Source organism: Melospiza melodia, chromosome 23, assembly GCF_035770615.1.
Source record: "Melospiza melodia melodia isolate bMelMel2 chromosome 23, bMelMel2.pri, whole genome shotgun sequence".
Taxonomy (NCBI): Eukaryota; Metazoa; Chordata; class Aves; order Passeriformes; family Passerellidae; genus Melospiza; species Melospiza melodia.
In genome coordinates this window covers 46,569-62,097 of record NC_086216.1, presented here as the reverse complement: position 1 = coordinate 62,097, position 15,529 = coordinate 46,569, and positions in this window count along the sequence as shown.

The window sequence follows — 15,529 nt, the reverse complement described above, 5'->3', positions numbered from 1 at the left end:
CCACGATACGCAGGATGGTTCCCAGACCAGAGGTGGCACCAGTTCCAAGTCGGGCTTGTTTGATAGTACCAAGTGGCTCCTGCAATCTGCCATCAAAAAGTTGGCAGTCCAGTTTTTTTTTCCAGGAGAAAGCGTCGTTGCTTGTGTTTGGGGGCCTATGATTGGGAGTGGCCGGCTGGCTAATTAGAATCCACGATACGCAGGATGGTTCCCACACCATGGTGGCACCAGTGCCAAGTTGGGCTGATTTGATAGTACCAAGCGGCTCCTGCAATCTACCATCAAAAAGTTGGCAGGCGAGTTTTGTTTTCCAGGGAAAAGCGCCGTTGTTTGTGTTTGGGGGCTTGTGGCTGGGAGTGGCCGGCTGGCTCCTTAGAATCCACGATACGCAGGATGGTTCCCAGACCAGAGGTAGCACCAGTGCCAAGTCGGGCTAGTTTGATGGTGCAAAGTGGCTCCTGCAATCTGCCATCCAGAAGCGGGGTAGCTTACTTTTGTTTCCCAGGGAAACAGGCCGAGGTTTTTTCTGGGGGCCTATGGCAGGGAGTGACCGGCTGCCTCCTGAAAAGCTACGATAGGCAGGATGGTGACCAGACCCATGGTGGCACCAGTGCCAAGTTGGGCTGGTTTGATAGTACCATGTGGCTCCTGCAATCTGCCATCAAAAAGTTGGCAGGCGAGTTTTGTTTGCCAGAGAAAAGTGCCGTTGTTTGTGTTTGGGGGCCTGTGGCTGGTAGTGGCCGGCTGGCTCCTTAGAATCCACGATACGCAGGATGGTTCCCAGACCAGAGGTGGCACCAGTGCCAAGTCGGGCTGGTTTGATGGTACCAAGTGGCTCCTGCAATCTGCCATCAAAATGTTGGCAGGCGAGTTTTGTTTTCCAGGGGAAAGCGCCGTTGTTTTGTTTGGGGGCCTGTGGCTGGGAGTGGCCGACTGGCTAATTAGAATCCACGATAGGCAGGATGGTTCCCAGACCAGAGGTGGCACCAGTGCCAAGTCGGGCTAGTTTGATGGTGCAAAGTGGCTCCTGCAATCTGCCATTAAAAAGTTGGCAGGCCACTTTGGTTTTCCAGGGAAAAGCGCCGTTGTTTGTGTTTGGGGGCCTGTGGCTGGGAGTGGCCAGCTGGCTCCTTATAATCCACGATACGCAGGATGGTTCCCAGACCAGAGGTGGCACCGGTGCCAAGTCGGGCTGGTTTGATGGTGCAAAGTGGCTCCTGCAATCTGCCATCCTGAAGCGGGGTAGCATACTTTTGTTTGCCAGGGAAACCGGCAGTGCGTTGTGTCTGGGGCCTATGGCTGGGAGTGACCGGCTGGCTCCTGAAAAGCTACGATAGGCAGGATGGTGACCAGACCCATGGTGGCACCAGTGCCAAGTTGGGCTGGTTTGATAGTACCAAGCGGCTCCTGCAATCTGCCATCAAAAAGTTGGCAGGCGAGTTTTGTTTTCCAGGGAAAAGCGCCGTTGTTTGTGTTTGGGGGCCTGTGGCTGGGAGTGGCCGGCTGGCTCCTTAGAATCCACGATACGCAGGATGGTTCCCAGACCAGTGGTGGCACCAGGGCTAAGTTGGGCTGGTTTGATACCACAAAGTGGCTCCTGCAATCTGCCATCCAGAAGCGGGGCAGCTTACTTTTTTTTGCCAAGGAAAGGGGCCGTGGTTTGTTTCTGGGGGCCTATGGCTGGGAGTGACCGGCTCAGTCGTGAAAAGCTACGATAGGCAGGATGGTTACCAGACCCATGGTGGCACCAGTGCCAAGTTGGGCTGGTTTGATAGTACCAAGTGGCTCCTGCAATCTGCCATCTAAAAGCGGGGCAGCTGAGTTTTGCTTGCCAGAGAAAAGGGCTGTGGTATATGTTTGGGTCCTGTGGCTGGCAGTGGCCGGCTGGCTCCTGAAATTCCATGATACGCGGCATGATTCCCAGACCCAAGGTGGCACCAGTGCCAAGTAGGGCTGGTTTGACAGAGTCAAGCGCCTCCTGCAATCTCCCATCCAGAAGTGGGGCAGCTGAGTTTTTTTTGCCTGTGAATCGGGCCGTTGTTTTTGATTGGGGTCTGTGGCCGAGAGTGGTCGGCTGGCTCCTGACAATCCACAATACGCAGGATGGTTCACAGACCCAAGGTGGCACCAGTGCCAAGTCGGGCTGGTTTGATAGTTCCAAGTGGCTCCTGCAATCTGCCATCCAGAAGCGGGGCAGCGGATTTTTGTTTGCCAGAGAAAAGCGCTGTGGTTTGTGTTTGAGGGCATATGGCTGAGAGTGGCCGGATGACCCCTGAAAATGCTCGATACGCAGGATGGTGACCAGACCAAAGGTGGCACCAGTGCCAAGTTGTGCTGGTTTTGTAGTACCAAGTGCGTCCTGCAATTTGCCATCCAGAAGAGGCGCAGTTGAGTTTTGTTTGCCAGAGAAAAGGGCCGTGGTTTGTGTTTGAGGGCATATGGCTGAGAGTGGCCGGCTGACTCCTGAAAATCCACAATAGGCAGGATGGTTCCCAGAGCCAAGGTGGCACCAGTGCCAAGTTGGGCTGATTTGATAGTACCAAGTGCCTCCTGCAATCTGCCATCAAAAAGTTGGCAGGCCAGGTTTGTTTTCCAGGGAAAAGCGCCGTTGTTTGTGTTTGGGGCCCGATGGCTGGGAGTGGCCGGCTGGCTCCTTAGAATCCATGATACGCAGGATGGTTCCCAGACCAGACGTGGCACCAGTGCCAAGTTGGGCTGGTTTGATAGTACCAAGTGGCTCCTGCAATCTGCCATCAAAAAGTTGGCAGGCGAGTTTTGTTTTCCAGGGAAAAGCGCCGTTGTTTGTGTTTGGGGGCCTGTGGCTGGGAGTGGCCAGCTGGCTCCTTATAAACCACGATACGCAGGATGGTTCCCAGACCAGAGGTGGCACCAGTGCCAAGTCGGGCTGGTTTGATGGTGCAAAGTGGCTCCTGCAATCTGCCATCCTGAAGCGGGGTAGCATACTTTTGTTTGCCAGGGAAACCGGCAGTGCTTTGTGTCTGGGCCCTATGGCTGGGAGTGACCGGCTGGCTCCTGAAAAGCTACGATAGGCAGGATGGTGACCAGACCCATGGTGGAACCAGTGCCAAGTTGGGCTGGTTTGATAGTACCAAGTGGTTCCTGCAATCTGCCATCAAAAAGTTGGCAGGCCAGTTTTGTTTTCCAGGGAAAAGCGCCGTTGTTTGTGTTTGGGGTCCTGTGGCTGGGAGTGGCCGGCTGGCTCCTTAGAATCCACGATACGCAGGATGGTTCCCAGACCAGTGGTGGCACCAGGGCTAAGTTGGGCTGGTTTGATACCACAAAGTGGCTCCTGCAATCTGCCATCCAGAAGCGGGGCAGCTTACTTTTGTTTGCCAGGGAAACGGGCCGTAGTTTGCGTCTGGGGGCCTATGGCTGGGAGTGACCGGCTGGCTCCTGAAAAGCTACGATAGGCAGGATGGTGACCAGACCCATGGTGGCACCAGTGCCAAGTTGGGCTGGTTTGATAGTACCAAGCGGCTCCTGCAATCTGCCATCAAAAAGTTGGCAGGCGAGTTCTGTTTTCCAGGGAAAAGCGCCGTTGTTTTTTTTGGGGGCCTGTGGCTGGGAGTGGCCGGCTGGCTCCTGAAAAGCTACGATAGGCAGGATGGCTACCAGACCCATGGTGGCAGCAGTGCCAAGTTGGGCTGGTTTGATAGTACCAAGTGGCTCCTGCAATCTGCCATCCAGAAGCGGGGCAGCTTACTTTTTTTTGCCAAGGAAAGGGGCCGTGGTTTGTTTCTGGGGGCCTATGGCTGGGAGTGACCGGCTCGGTCGTGAAAAGCTACGATAGGCAGGATGGTTACCAGACCCATGGTGGCACCAGTGCCAAGTTGGGCTGGTTTGATAGTACCAAGTGGCTCCTGCAATCTGCCATCTAAAAGCGGGGCAGCTGAGTTTTGCTTGCCAGAGAAAAGGGCTGTGGTATATGTTTGGGCCCTGTGGCTGGCAGTGGCCGGCTGGCTCCTGAAATTCCATGATACGCGGCATGATTCCCAGACCCAAGGTGGCACCAGTGCCAAGTAGGGCTGGTTTGACAGAGTCAAGCGCCTCCTGCAATCTCCCATCCAGAAGTGGGGCAGCTGAGTTTTTTTTGCCTGTGAATCGGGCCGTTGTTTTTGATTGGGGTCTGTGGCCGAGAGTGGTCGGCTGGCTCCTGACAATCCACAATACGCAGGATGGTTCACAGACCCAAGGTGGCACCAGTGCCAAGTCGGGCTGGTTTGATAGTTCCAAGTGGCTCCTGCAATCTGCCATCCAGAAGCGGGGCAGCGGATTTTTGTTTGCCAGAGAAAAGGGCCGTGGTTTGTTTTTGGGGGCATATGGCTTGAAGTGGCCGGCTGGCTCCTGAAAATGCTCGAGACGCAGGATGGTGACCAGACCAAAGGTGGCACCAGTGCCAAGTTGTGCTGTTTTTGTAGTACCAAGTGCGTCCTGCAATTTGCCATCCAGAAGAGGGGCAGTTGAGTTTTGTTTGCCAGAGAAAAGCGCCGTGGTTTGTGTTTGAGGGCATATGGCTGAGAGTGGCCGGCTGACCCCTGAAAATCTACGATAGGCAGGATGGTTCCCAGAGCCAAGGTGGCACAAGTGCCAAGTTGGGCTGGTTTGATAGTACCAAGCGGCTCCTGCAATCTGCCATCTAAAATTTGGCAGGCCAGTTTTGTTTTCCAGGGAAAAGCGCCGTTGTTTGTGTTTGGGGCCCGATGGCTGGGAGTGGCCGGCTGGCTCCTTAGAATCCACGATACGCAGGATGGTTCCCAGACCAGAGGTGGCACCAGTGCCAAGTTGGGCTGGTTTGATAGTACCAAGCGGCTCCTGCAATCTGCCATCAAAAAGTTGGCAGGCGAGTTTTGTTTTCCAGGGAAAAGCGCCGTTGTTTGTGTTTGGGGGCCTGTGGCTGGGAGTGGCCGGCTGGCTAATTAGAATCCACGATACGCAGGATGGTTCCCAGACCAGAGGTGGCACCAGTGACAAGTCGGGCCAGTTTGATGGTGCAAAGTGGCTCCTGCAATCTGCCATGAAAAAGTTGGCAGGCGAGTTTTGTTTTCCAGGGAAAAGCGCCGTTGTTTGTGTTTGGGGGCCTGTCGCCGGGAATGGGCGGCTGGCTCCTTAGAATCCACGATACGTAGGATGGTTCCCAGACCCAAGGTTGCACCATTGCCAAGGTAGGCTGGTTTGATAGTACCAAGTGGCTCCTGCAATCTGCCATCAAAAAGTTGGCAGGCGAGTTCTCTTTTCCAGGGAAAAGCGCCGTTGTTTTTGTTTGGGGGCCTGTGGCTGGGAGTGGCCGGCTGGCTCCTGAAAAGCTACGATAGGCAGGATGGTTACCAGACCCATGGTGGCAGCAGTGCCAAGTTGGGCTGGTTTGATAGTACCAAGTGGCCCCTCCAATCTGCCATCTAAAAGCGGGGCAGCTGAGTTTTGCTTGCCAGAGAAAAGGGCTGTGGTATGTGTTTGGGTCCTGTGGCTGGCAGTGGCCGGCTGGCTCCTGAAATTCCATGATACGCGGCATGGTTCCCAGACCCAAGGTGGCACCAGTGCCATGTAGGGCTGGTTTGACAGCGTCTAGCGCCTCCTGCAATCTCCCATCCAGAAGTGGGGCAGCTGAGTTTTTTTTGCCTGTGAATCGGGCCATTGTTTTTGATTGGGGTCTGTGGCCGAGAGTGGTCGGCTGGCTCCTGTCAATCCACAATACGCAGGATGGTTCACAGACCCAAGGTGGCACCAGTGCCAAGTCGGGCTGGTTTGATAGTACCAAGTGGCTCCTGCAATCTGCCATCCAGAAGCGGGGCAGCTGAGTTTTGTTTGCCAGAGAAAAGGGCCGTGCTTTGTTTTGGGGGCATATGGCTGGGAGTGACCGGCTGGCTCCTGAAAATGCTCGATACGCAGGATGGTGACCAGACCAAAGGTGGCACCAGTGCCAAGTTGTGCTGGTTTTGTAGTACCAAGTGCGTCCTGCAATTTGCGATCCAGAAGAGGGGCAGTTGAGTTTTGTTTGCAAGGGAAACGGGCCGAGGTTTGTGTTTGGGGGCCTATGGCTGGGAGTGACCGGCTGGCTCCTGAAAAGCTACGATAGGCAGGATGGTTCCCAGACCAGAGGTGGCACCAGTGCCAAGTCGGGCTAGTTTGATGGTGAAAAGTGGCTCCTGCCATCTTCCATGAAAAAGTTTGCAGGCGAGTTTTGTTTTCCAGGGAAAAGTGCTGTTGTTTGTGTTTGGTGGACTGTGGCTGGGAGTGGCCGGCCAGCTCCTTAGAATCCACGATACGCAGCATGGTTCCCAGACCAGAGGTGGCACCAGTTCCAAGTCGGGCTGGTTTGATAGTACCAAATGGCTCCTGCAATCTGCCATCCAGAAGCGGGGCAGCTTACTTTTGTTTGCCAGGGAAACAGGCCGAGGTTTGTGTCTGGGGGCCTATGGCTGGGAGTGACCGGCTGGCTCCTGAAAAGCTACGATAGGCAGGATGGTTCCCAGACCAGAGGTGGCACCAGTGCCAAGTTGGGCTGATTTGATAGTACCAAGCGGCTCCTGCAATCTGCCATCAAAAAGTTGGCAGGCGAGTTTTGTTTTCCAGGGAAAAGCGCCATTGTTTGTGTTTGGGGGCCTGTGGCTGGGAGTGGACGGATGGCTAATTAGAATCCACGATACGCAGGATGGTTCCCAGACCAGAGGTGGCACCAGTGCCAAGTCGGGCTAGTTTGATGGTGCAAAGTGGCTCCTCCAATCTGCCATGAAAACTTGGCAGGCGAGTTTTGTTTGCCAGGGAAGAGTGCCGTTGTTTGTGTTTGGGGGCCTGTGCCGGGAATGGCCGGCTGGCTCCTTAGAATCCACGATACGCAGGATGTTTACCAGACCCAAGGTTGCACCATTGCCAAGGTAGGCTGGTTTGATAGTACCAAGTGCGTCCTGCAATCTGCCATCCAGAAGTGGGGCAGCTTACTTTTGTTTGCCAGGGAAACGGGCAGAGCTTTGTGTCTGGGGACCTATGGCTGGGAGTGACCGGCTTGCTCCTGAAAAGCTACGATAGGCAGGATGGTTCCCAGATCCAAGGTGGCACCAGTGCCAAGTAAGGCTGGTGGTATGATTCAAAGTGACTCCTGCAATCTGCCATCCAGAAGCGGGGCAGCTGAGTTTTTTTTGCCAGAGAAAAGGTCCGTGGTTTGTTTTTGGGGCGTACGGCTGGGAATTGCCGGCTGGCTCCTTAAAATGCTCGATACGCAGGATGGTTCCCAGAGCCAAGGTGGCACCACTGCCAAGTCGGGCTCTTTTTGTAGTACCAAGTGCGTCTTGCAATTTGCCATCCAGAAGAGGGGCAGTTGAGTTTTGTTTGCCAGAGAAAAGGGCCGATGTTTGTGTTTGGGGGCATATGGCTGAGAGTGACCGGCTGGCCCCTGAAAATCTACGATACGCAGGATGGTTCCCAGATCCAAGGTGGTAGCAATACCAAGTCGGGCTGGTTTGATAGTCCCAAGTGGCTCCTGCAATCTGCCATCCAGAAGCGGGGCAGCGTAATTTTGTTTGCCAGGGAAATGGGGCGTTTTTTGTGTTTGGTGGCCTGTGGCTGGGAGTGTTCGGCTGGTTCCTGAATATGTACGATACGCAGGATGGTTTTCAGATCCAAGGTGGCACCAGTGCCGTGTTGTGCTGGTGTGATAATCCCAAGTGACTCCTGCAATCTGCCATCCAGAAGTGGGGCAGCTGATTTTTGTTTGCCAGAGAAAAGGGCCGTGGTTTGTTTTCGGGAGCATATGGCTGAGAGTGGCCTGCTGGCCCCTGAAAATCCACGATACACAGGATGGTTCCCAGATCCAAGGTGGCACCTGTGCCTAGTCGGGCTTATTTGATAGCACTAAGTAGCTCCTGCAATCTACCATCCAGAAGCGGGGCAGCTTACTTTTGTTTGCCAGGGAAACGGGCCGAGGTTTGTGTTTGGGGGCCTATGGCTTAGAGTGACCGGCTGGCTCCTGGAGAGCTACAATAGGCAGGATGGTTACCAGACCCATGGTGGCACCAGTGCCAAGTTGGGCTGGTTTGATAGTACCAAGTGGCTCCTGCAATCTGCCATCCAGAAGCAGGGCAGCTGAGTTTTGTTTGCCAGAGAAAAGGGCCGTGGTTTGTGTTTGGGGGCATATGGCTGGTTGTGGCCAGCTGGCTCCTTAAAATGCACGATATGCAAGATGGCTCCCAGACCCAAGGTGGCACCAGTGCCAAGTCGGGCTGGTTTGATAGTTCCAAGTGGCTCCTGCAATCTTCCATGATCACGTGGAGAAATACTTTCTGGTTTCAGCCTTATGCTCTTTCTTCTCTCCCTCAACTTCTCTATCACCTCTCATCTGGTTCACATGCGCTGTCTTCAAGGTCCACAGGCTACTTTTCACAGAATCTTCTGGCCTGATGAAGTAAGAATGATGAATAGAACAGAGCTGGGATCTATTTTCCAGTTTGGATAAAAGGCATTCTGCACACAAATCCAAGGAGAACGTGCTGCCCCGATGCCCAGAAAATCTTTCACTCCTGCTAGTGTTCTACGTCAACCGCAACTTAGTCTGAAAGAAAAGCTTTTTCTCTGAGAGCATCTGAGAGGTTTGCATGAAGCACTGATATCTGACATATGCAATTTTGAATAGGAGAGGAAAAAGAAAATGGCAAGAAGTTTTTCATTTTAGTGGTTTCAATTTTAATTTCCGTGCACTTTTTCAAAACTTGTCAGCTCAAATGCCCATCAACATCTTTTAGTCATCTGGAAGTCAGTATTCATATAAAATGTGCTTCAAATACAAAGAATTTCAAATTTGCACTCCAAGCTTCTATGCCTAGATTTATGATTTCCTACACATATTAGATGAAAGGAAGGCCTTTTTTACTGTGGGAGTGCTGGAACACTGGAACAGGTTGCCCAGAGAAGTTGTGGGTGTCCCATCCCTGAAAGTATTCAAGGTCACCTTGGACGGGGCTTGGAGCAGCAACAAAGGAGAAGCTTGATGGTAGAGAAACAAAGTTGGACTATAGAAGAAACTCGGATTGAAGTATAGGATCAAGTTTTCTCTCAGCTCTTGGGGTAAATTCAAAGTTGTACAAAATGACATTTATCTGTGCTATTCACTACTGTAACAGAAAGTTTCATGAAAACTGTACAGAAGATAGTAAATTTTAAAAGAGATAAGAATTACAGCATAAAATCCATGGGATAGGTTACAACATGAGACACTCTCTAAGAGAAAAATCTCTGTGTTTCAGCACTTCATCGGGGTAAGATTTCATGAAGTGCCAAAGAAGGCGGCAAAATATCATTCGGGACATTATTTACTGGAATTCAGCCTGGCCATTAGTAGGAACTGTCTTTGAACATATCATGTAGATATACCACACACACTTTCCCTTCACTGAAAAATTACTGTTTACAACAAATAAGCAATTGACGATCAAAATTGATTGAAAGCATCTTAAACATGTCAAGTATTTCATTGTAGATGATCTGTGATCCAAATGCTTCTTCCACCTTCGAGAGGGACAGAAGAATTCTTCCATATCATGATGGTTTAAAATTGTATCAACCAATGTTTTCTGCTGAAAAGATATCATCTATTTTTTTCTATTTTTGGAAGAAAATATTCCTAGACATACAACAGGTGAGAACTAAGTAATTTTAAAGAAACAAATGAAATGAAAATATTCTATAAATAGAATGAAATTAAAAGCTGTGTTTTAAATAGGAGCTAAATATGAAACAGAATTTTTGTACCAGGCATTTGAATTACTGCACCAGCTCTTTTGCCCATCAAGAGAGGCATTTAGCATTTCAGTCTTTTCCAAGGAGTTCATGATCTGCTATGCTGATCTCTGTGTGTGCCTAGGTGTGTGTGGAGGGGGGGGCATCTGAAGGGGAGTGTGTATGTGCGCTTTACAATTGTTGTGGCAGATTCATGCCTCAGCTCCACATTTTGTTTTAAAAGGTCACACCGAGTGGATATGAAGTTTACTATCAACAAGAGATCGATTCCCAAATCATCCATTTGATTCTCCTTTATAAATCATGTGCTTTGTTGCATATTTTATCAAATATACTTTCAAGCCAGATGGAGGAAGGAGGATGTGGGAATCCCTCCATCATCTTGCAACTTTTATGTAAGTAGGTTTTCAAGAAAATCATCATTTCTCTTTTAAATATGTCTGGAACAGGCATGATGGTAGTGTCAACCTGTTGGAGTTTTTGTTGCTGGAAGAAGTTGTACAAAAGGATTGGTTTTTACATTGACCAGTTACTGAATCAAGCGCAGGCATACATTGGAAATTTAGCTGGGGGTTCCTTTTCCCAGCAGACTACTTCTAGGACGAGCTTGTACACTGAAGCTGACTCTTTTGCTCTCTTTTTGTTTCTTTCCTATTTTCTTGGCTTCTTTGCCACTATCTAGACAATTTTGGAACTTTGTTCCCAACTAAAATGGTTTCAATAGTCTGATTGTGATCATACATTTTTACAAGGAATTTTTAAAATCTTTCCTCGAGTCCAGAAAGTCAAGGACTTAGATCTTTTTCTTCCCTTATCAATATTGCCATGAAATTGATAAATAAAGACCAACTCTTTATTTTTGTTTTTAACCCACGTAGATAATTCCCATCCATTAATCCATTTTGTGGACCAATAGTTGCCATTCTGATGGAAGCTGTCACTTCTTAACAATAGGCATTCTGTGACTATGTTGACTGCACTTTGGGTGAAGATCCTAACTGGTCTTAGATATACATAGGGAGAAATTTGCTCAGCCAGTGTCGGTCTTAAGCATGCGTATCAGAAGATCTTTCTAGAGCTGGGAATTTTCCCATGAAAGGGATTCAGTTCGGGAAGAGACACTTGTGCCAGAGTTTTACATTCTTCTTGAACACTGCTTAAGGAACTTAGATGCCATGTCCATTTGGATCTCTGTCTGCACAGAACTTTGTCATGCCAGTGCTTGAAATGCATCTTGAAGAGAATTCACTAGCACAGAATGAAAGAGAGTGGAAGGGGTTGGTGGGGCTAACCAGGCCCAACCCCCCTGCCTAAACCAGGATACCTAGAGCCTCTTGCCCAGGATTCTATCTGGGTGTACTTTTAATGTCTTCAAAGATCCAGGCTCCACAATCTTTCTGGGCAGTCTGTGCCGTGGTTCAGTCACCCTGACAGTAAAGAAACATTTACTGATGTTCAAAGGCAATCTCCTGTATTTCAGTGTGTGCCCACTGCCTCTTGTCTTTTCCCTCAGCATCACTGAAAAGACACTGATTCCCTCCCCTTTGCACTATTGCTTCCATATGTATGTGTGATGCCATGTAGAGGTATGTCAAAAACCTCCCTGAAGCCCAGGCAGAAAATATTCCCTTCATCTACCAGTCAAGTTGATTCATCAGAGGAGTTTAAAGTGATGTTCAGCATGAAATTCCCCTGAAAAATCATGCTAACTACATTATTTGGTCATCTGTCATGTGCCTGGCAAGGATTTCCAGGAAGAGCTGCTTCATCAACTTCCTGGGGATAAAAAAGAGGATGGCTGGTTTGTACTATCGCGAGTCCTCTTAATGGCCTTTTTTGAAGATGGGTGTCATTTACTAACATCCACTCTTTAGCCTCTCTTGTCGTCTACATCTTAGCAAAACGCTTTCCCACTATGTCTGGCTAGGAAAAACTGTGCCAGCACAGAAAACATCTCCCCTCGTGTTCTAGAAGTTGCACGGATGTCTGCCAAGTGTTTGGCAGGAAGAAAAGAAAAGTTGTCCAAAACAGCTTCCAATCGAATGTTCCTGTGATTGGAAAAGTCAGGAGAGTGCAAAGGTACTGTTTTCTATCAGTTGGCAAGGTGCGCACACAATCCCAGTGTTGTACAGCTTGCTTCTTCACCTTCCCGAAGCTGCCGCTCTCGCCGGCTCCCGGAGAGCAAGAAGCGGCTTCTTCGCGCAAAGACGATTGTGCCGCTCACAGTGCTCTCCTTAGCGCGGCTTCTGCCGAAAGACGCTCGGCAGCGGCTCTTACCTCCGGAGAGCGGCAACTTCGGGAAGGTGAAGAAGCAAGCTGTACAACACTGGGATTGTGTGCGCACCTTGCCAACTGATAGAAAACAGTACCTTTGCACTCTCCTGACTTTTCCAATCACAGGAACATTCGATTGGAAGCTGTTTTGGACAACTTTTCTTTTCTTCCTGCCAAACACTTGGCAGACATCCGTGCAACATCTATAACACGATGGGAGATGTTTTCTGTGCTGGCACAGTTTTTCCTACCCAGACATAGTGGAAAAGCTTGTTGCCGTGAGGTAGATGAGAAGAGGAACTAAAGAGGAAGGTAGGATGCTCTCCGGAGGTAAGAGCCGCTGCCGGGCGTCTTTCGGCAGAAGCCGCGCTAAGGAGAGCACTGTGAGCGGCACAATCGTCTTTGCGCGAAGAAGCCGCTTCTTGGGCTCCGGCAGCCGGCGAGAGCGGCAGCTTCGGGAAGGTGAAGAAGCAAGCTGTACAACACTGGGATTGTGTGCGCACCTTGCCAACTGATAGAAAACAGTACCTTTGCACTCTCCTGACTTTTCCAATCACAGGAACATTCCATTGGAAGCTGTTTTGGACAACTTTTCTTTTCTTCCTGCCAAACACTTGGCAGACATCTCTGCAACTTCTAGAACACGATGGGAGATGTTTTCTGTGCTGGCACAGTTTTTCCTAGCCAGACATAGTGGGAAAGCGTTTTGCTAAGATGTAGACTACAAAAGACGCGAAAGACGAAGATAGGATGCTCTCCGGAGGAAAGAGCCGCTGCCGAGCGTCTTTCGGCAGAAGCCGCGCTAAGGAGAGCACTGTGAGCGGCGCAATCGTCTTTGCGCGAAGAAGCCGCTTCTTGGGCTCCGGCAGCCGGCGAGAGCGGCAGCTTCGGGAAGGTGAAGAAGCAAGCTGTACAACACTGGGATTGTGTGCGCACCTTGCCAACTGATAGAAAACAGTACCTTTGCACTCTCCTGACTTTTCCAATCACAGGAACATTCGATTGGAAGCTGTTTTGGACAACTTTTCTTTTCTTCCTGCCAAACACTTGGCAGACATCCGTGCAACTTCTAGAACACGATGGGAGATGTTTTCTGTGCTGGCACAGTTTTTCCTACCCAGACATAGTGGAAAAGCTTGTTGCCGTGAGGTAGATGAGAAGAGGAACTAAAGAGGAAGGTAGGATGCTCTCCGGAGGTAAGAGCCGCTGCCGGGCGTCTTTCGGCAGAAGCCGCGCTAAGGAGAGCGCTGTGAGCGGCACAATCGTCTTTGCGCGAAGAAGCCGCTTCTTGGGCTCCGGCAGCCGGCGAGAGCGGCAGCTTCGGGAAGGTGAAGAAGCAAGCTGTACAACACTGGGATTGTGTGCGCACCTTGCCAACTGATAGAAAACAGTACCTTTGCACTCTCCTGACTTTTCCAATCACAGGAACATTCCATTGGAAGCTGTTTTGGACAACTTTTCTTTTCTTCCTGCCAAACACTTGGCAGACATCTCTGCAACTTCTAGAACACGATGGGAGATGTTTTCTGTGCTGGCACAGTTTTTCCTAGCCAGACATAGTGGGAAAGCTTTTTGCCGAGGTGTAGATGAGAAGAGGAGCTAAAGAGGAAGGTAGGATGCTCTCCGGAGGTAAGAGCCGCTGCCGGGCGTCTTTCGGCAGAAGCCGCGCTAAGGAGAGCACTGTGAGCGGCACAATCGTCTTTGCGCGAAGAAGCCGCTTCTTGGGCTCCGGCAGCCGGCGAGAGCGGCAGCTTCGGGAAGGTGAAGAAGCAAGCTGTACAACACTGGGATTGTGTGCGCACCTTGCCAACTGATAGAAAACAGTACCTTTGCACTCTCCTGACTTTTCCAATCACAGGAACATTCGATTGGAAGCTGTTTTGGACAACTTTTCTTTTCTTCCTGCCAAACACTTGGCAGACATCCGTGCAACTTCTAGAACACGATGGGAGATGTTTTCTGTGCTGGCACAGTTTTTCCTAGCCAGACATAGTGGAAAAGCTTGTTGCCGAGGTGTAGATGAGAAGAGGAGCTAAAGAGGAAGGTAGGATGCTCTCCGGAGGTAAGAGCCGCTGCCGGGCGTCTTTCGGCAGAAGCCGCGCTAAGGAGAGCACTGTGAGCGGCACAATCGTCTTTGCGCGAAGAAGCCGCTTCTTGGGCTCCGGCAGCCGGCGAGAGCGGCAGCTTCGGGAAGGTGAAGAAGCAAGCTGTACAACACTGGGATTGTGTGCGCACCTTGCCAACTGATAGAAAACAGTACCTTTGCACTCTCCTGACTTTTCCAATCACAGGAACATTCGATTGGAAGCTGTTTTGGACAACTTTTCTTTTCTTCCTGCCAAACACTTGGCAGACATCTCTGCAACATCTATAACACGATGGGAGATGTTTTCTGTGCTGGCACAGTTTTTCCTAGCCAGACATAGTGGAAAAGCTTGTTGCCGTGAGGTAGATGAGAAGAGGAACTAAAGAGGAAGGTAGGATGCTCTCCGGAGGTAAGAGCCGCTGCCGGGCGTCTTTCGGCAGAAGCCGCGCTAAGGAGAGCACTGTGAGCGGCGCAATCGTCTTTGCGCGAAGAAGCCGCTTCTTGGGCTCCGGCAGCCGGCGAGAGCGGCAGCTTCGGGAAGGTGAAGAAGCAAGCTGTACAACACTGGGATTGTGTGCGCACCTTGCCAACTGATAGAAAACAGTACCTTTGCACTCTCCTGACTTTTCCAATCACAGGAACATTCCATTGGAAGCTGTTTTGGACAACTTTTCTTTTCTTCCTGCCAAACACTTGGCAGACATCTCTGCAACTTCTAGAACACGATGGGAGATGTTTTCTGTGCTGGCACAGTTTTTCCTAGCCAGACATAGTGGGAAAGCTTTTTGCCGAGGTGTAGACTACAAAAGACGCGAAAGACGAAGATAGGATGCTCTCCGGAGGAAAGAGCCGCTGCCGAGCGTCTTTCGGCAGAAGCCGCGCTAAGGAGAGCACTGTGAGCGGCGCAATCGTCTTTGCGCGAAGAAGCCGCTTCTTGGGCTCCGGCAGCCGGCGAGAGCGGCAGCTTCGGGAAGGTGAAGAAGCAAGCTGTACAACACTGGGATTGTGTGCGCACCTTGCCAACTGATAGAAAACAGTACCTTTGCACTCTCCTAACTTTTCCAATCACAGGAACATTCGATTGGAAGCTGTTTTGGACAACTTTTCTTTTCTTCCTGCCAAACACTTGGCAGACATCCGTGCAACTTCTAGAACACGATGGGAGATGTTTTCTGTGCTGGCACAGTTTTTCCTAGCCAGACATAGTGGGAAAGCTTTTTGCCGAGGTGTAGATGAGAAGAGGAGCTAAAGACGAAGGTAGGATGCTCTCCGGAGGAAAGAGCCGCTGCCGGGCGTCTTTCGGCAGAAGCCGCGCTAAGGAGAGCACTGTGAGCGGCACAATCGTCTTTGCGCGAAGAAGCCGCTTCTTGGGCTCCGGCAGCCGGCGAGAGCGGCAGCTTCGGGAAGGTGAAGAAGCAAGCT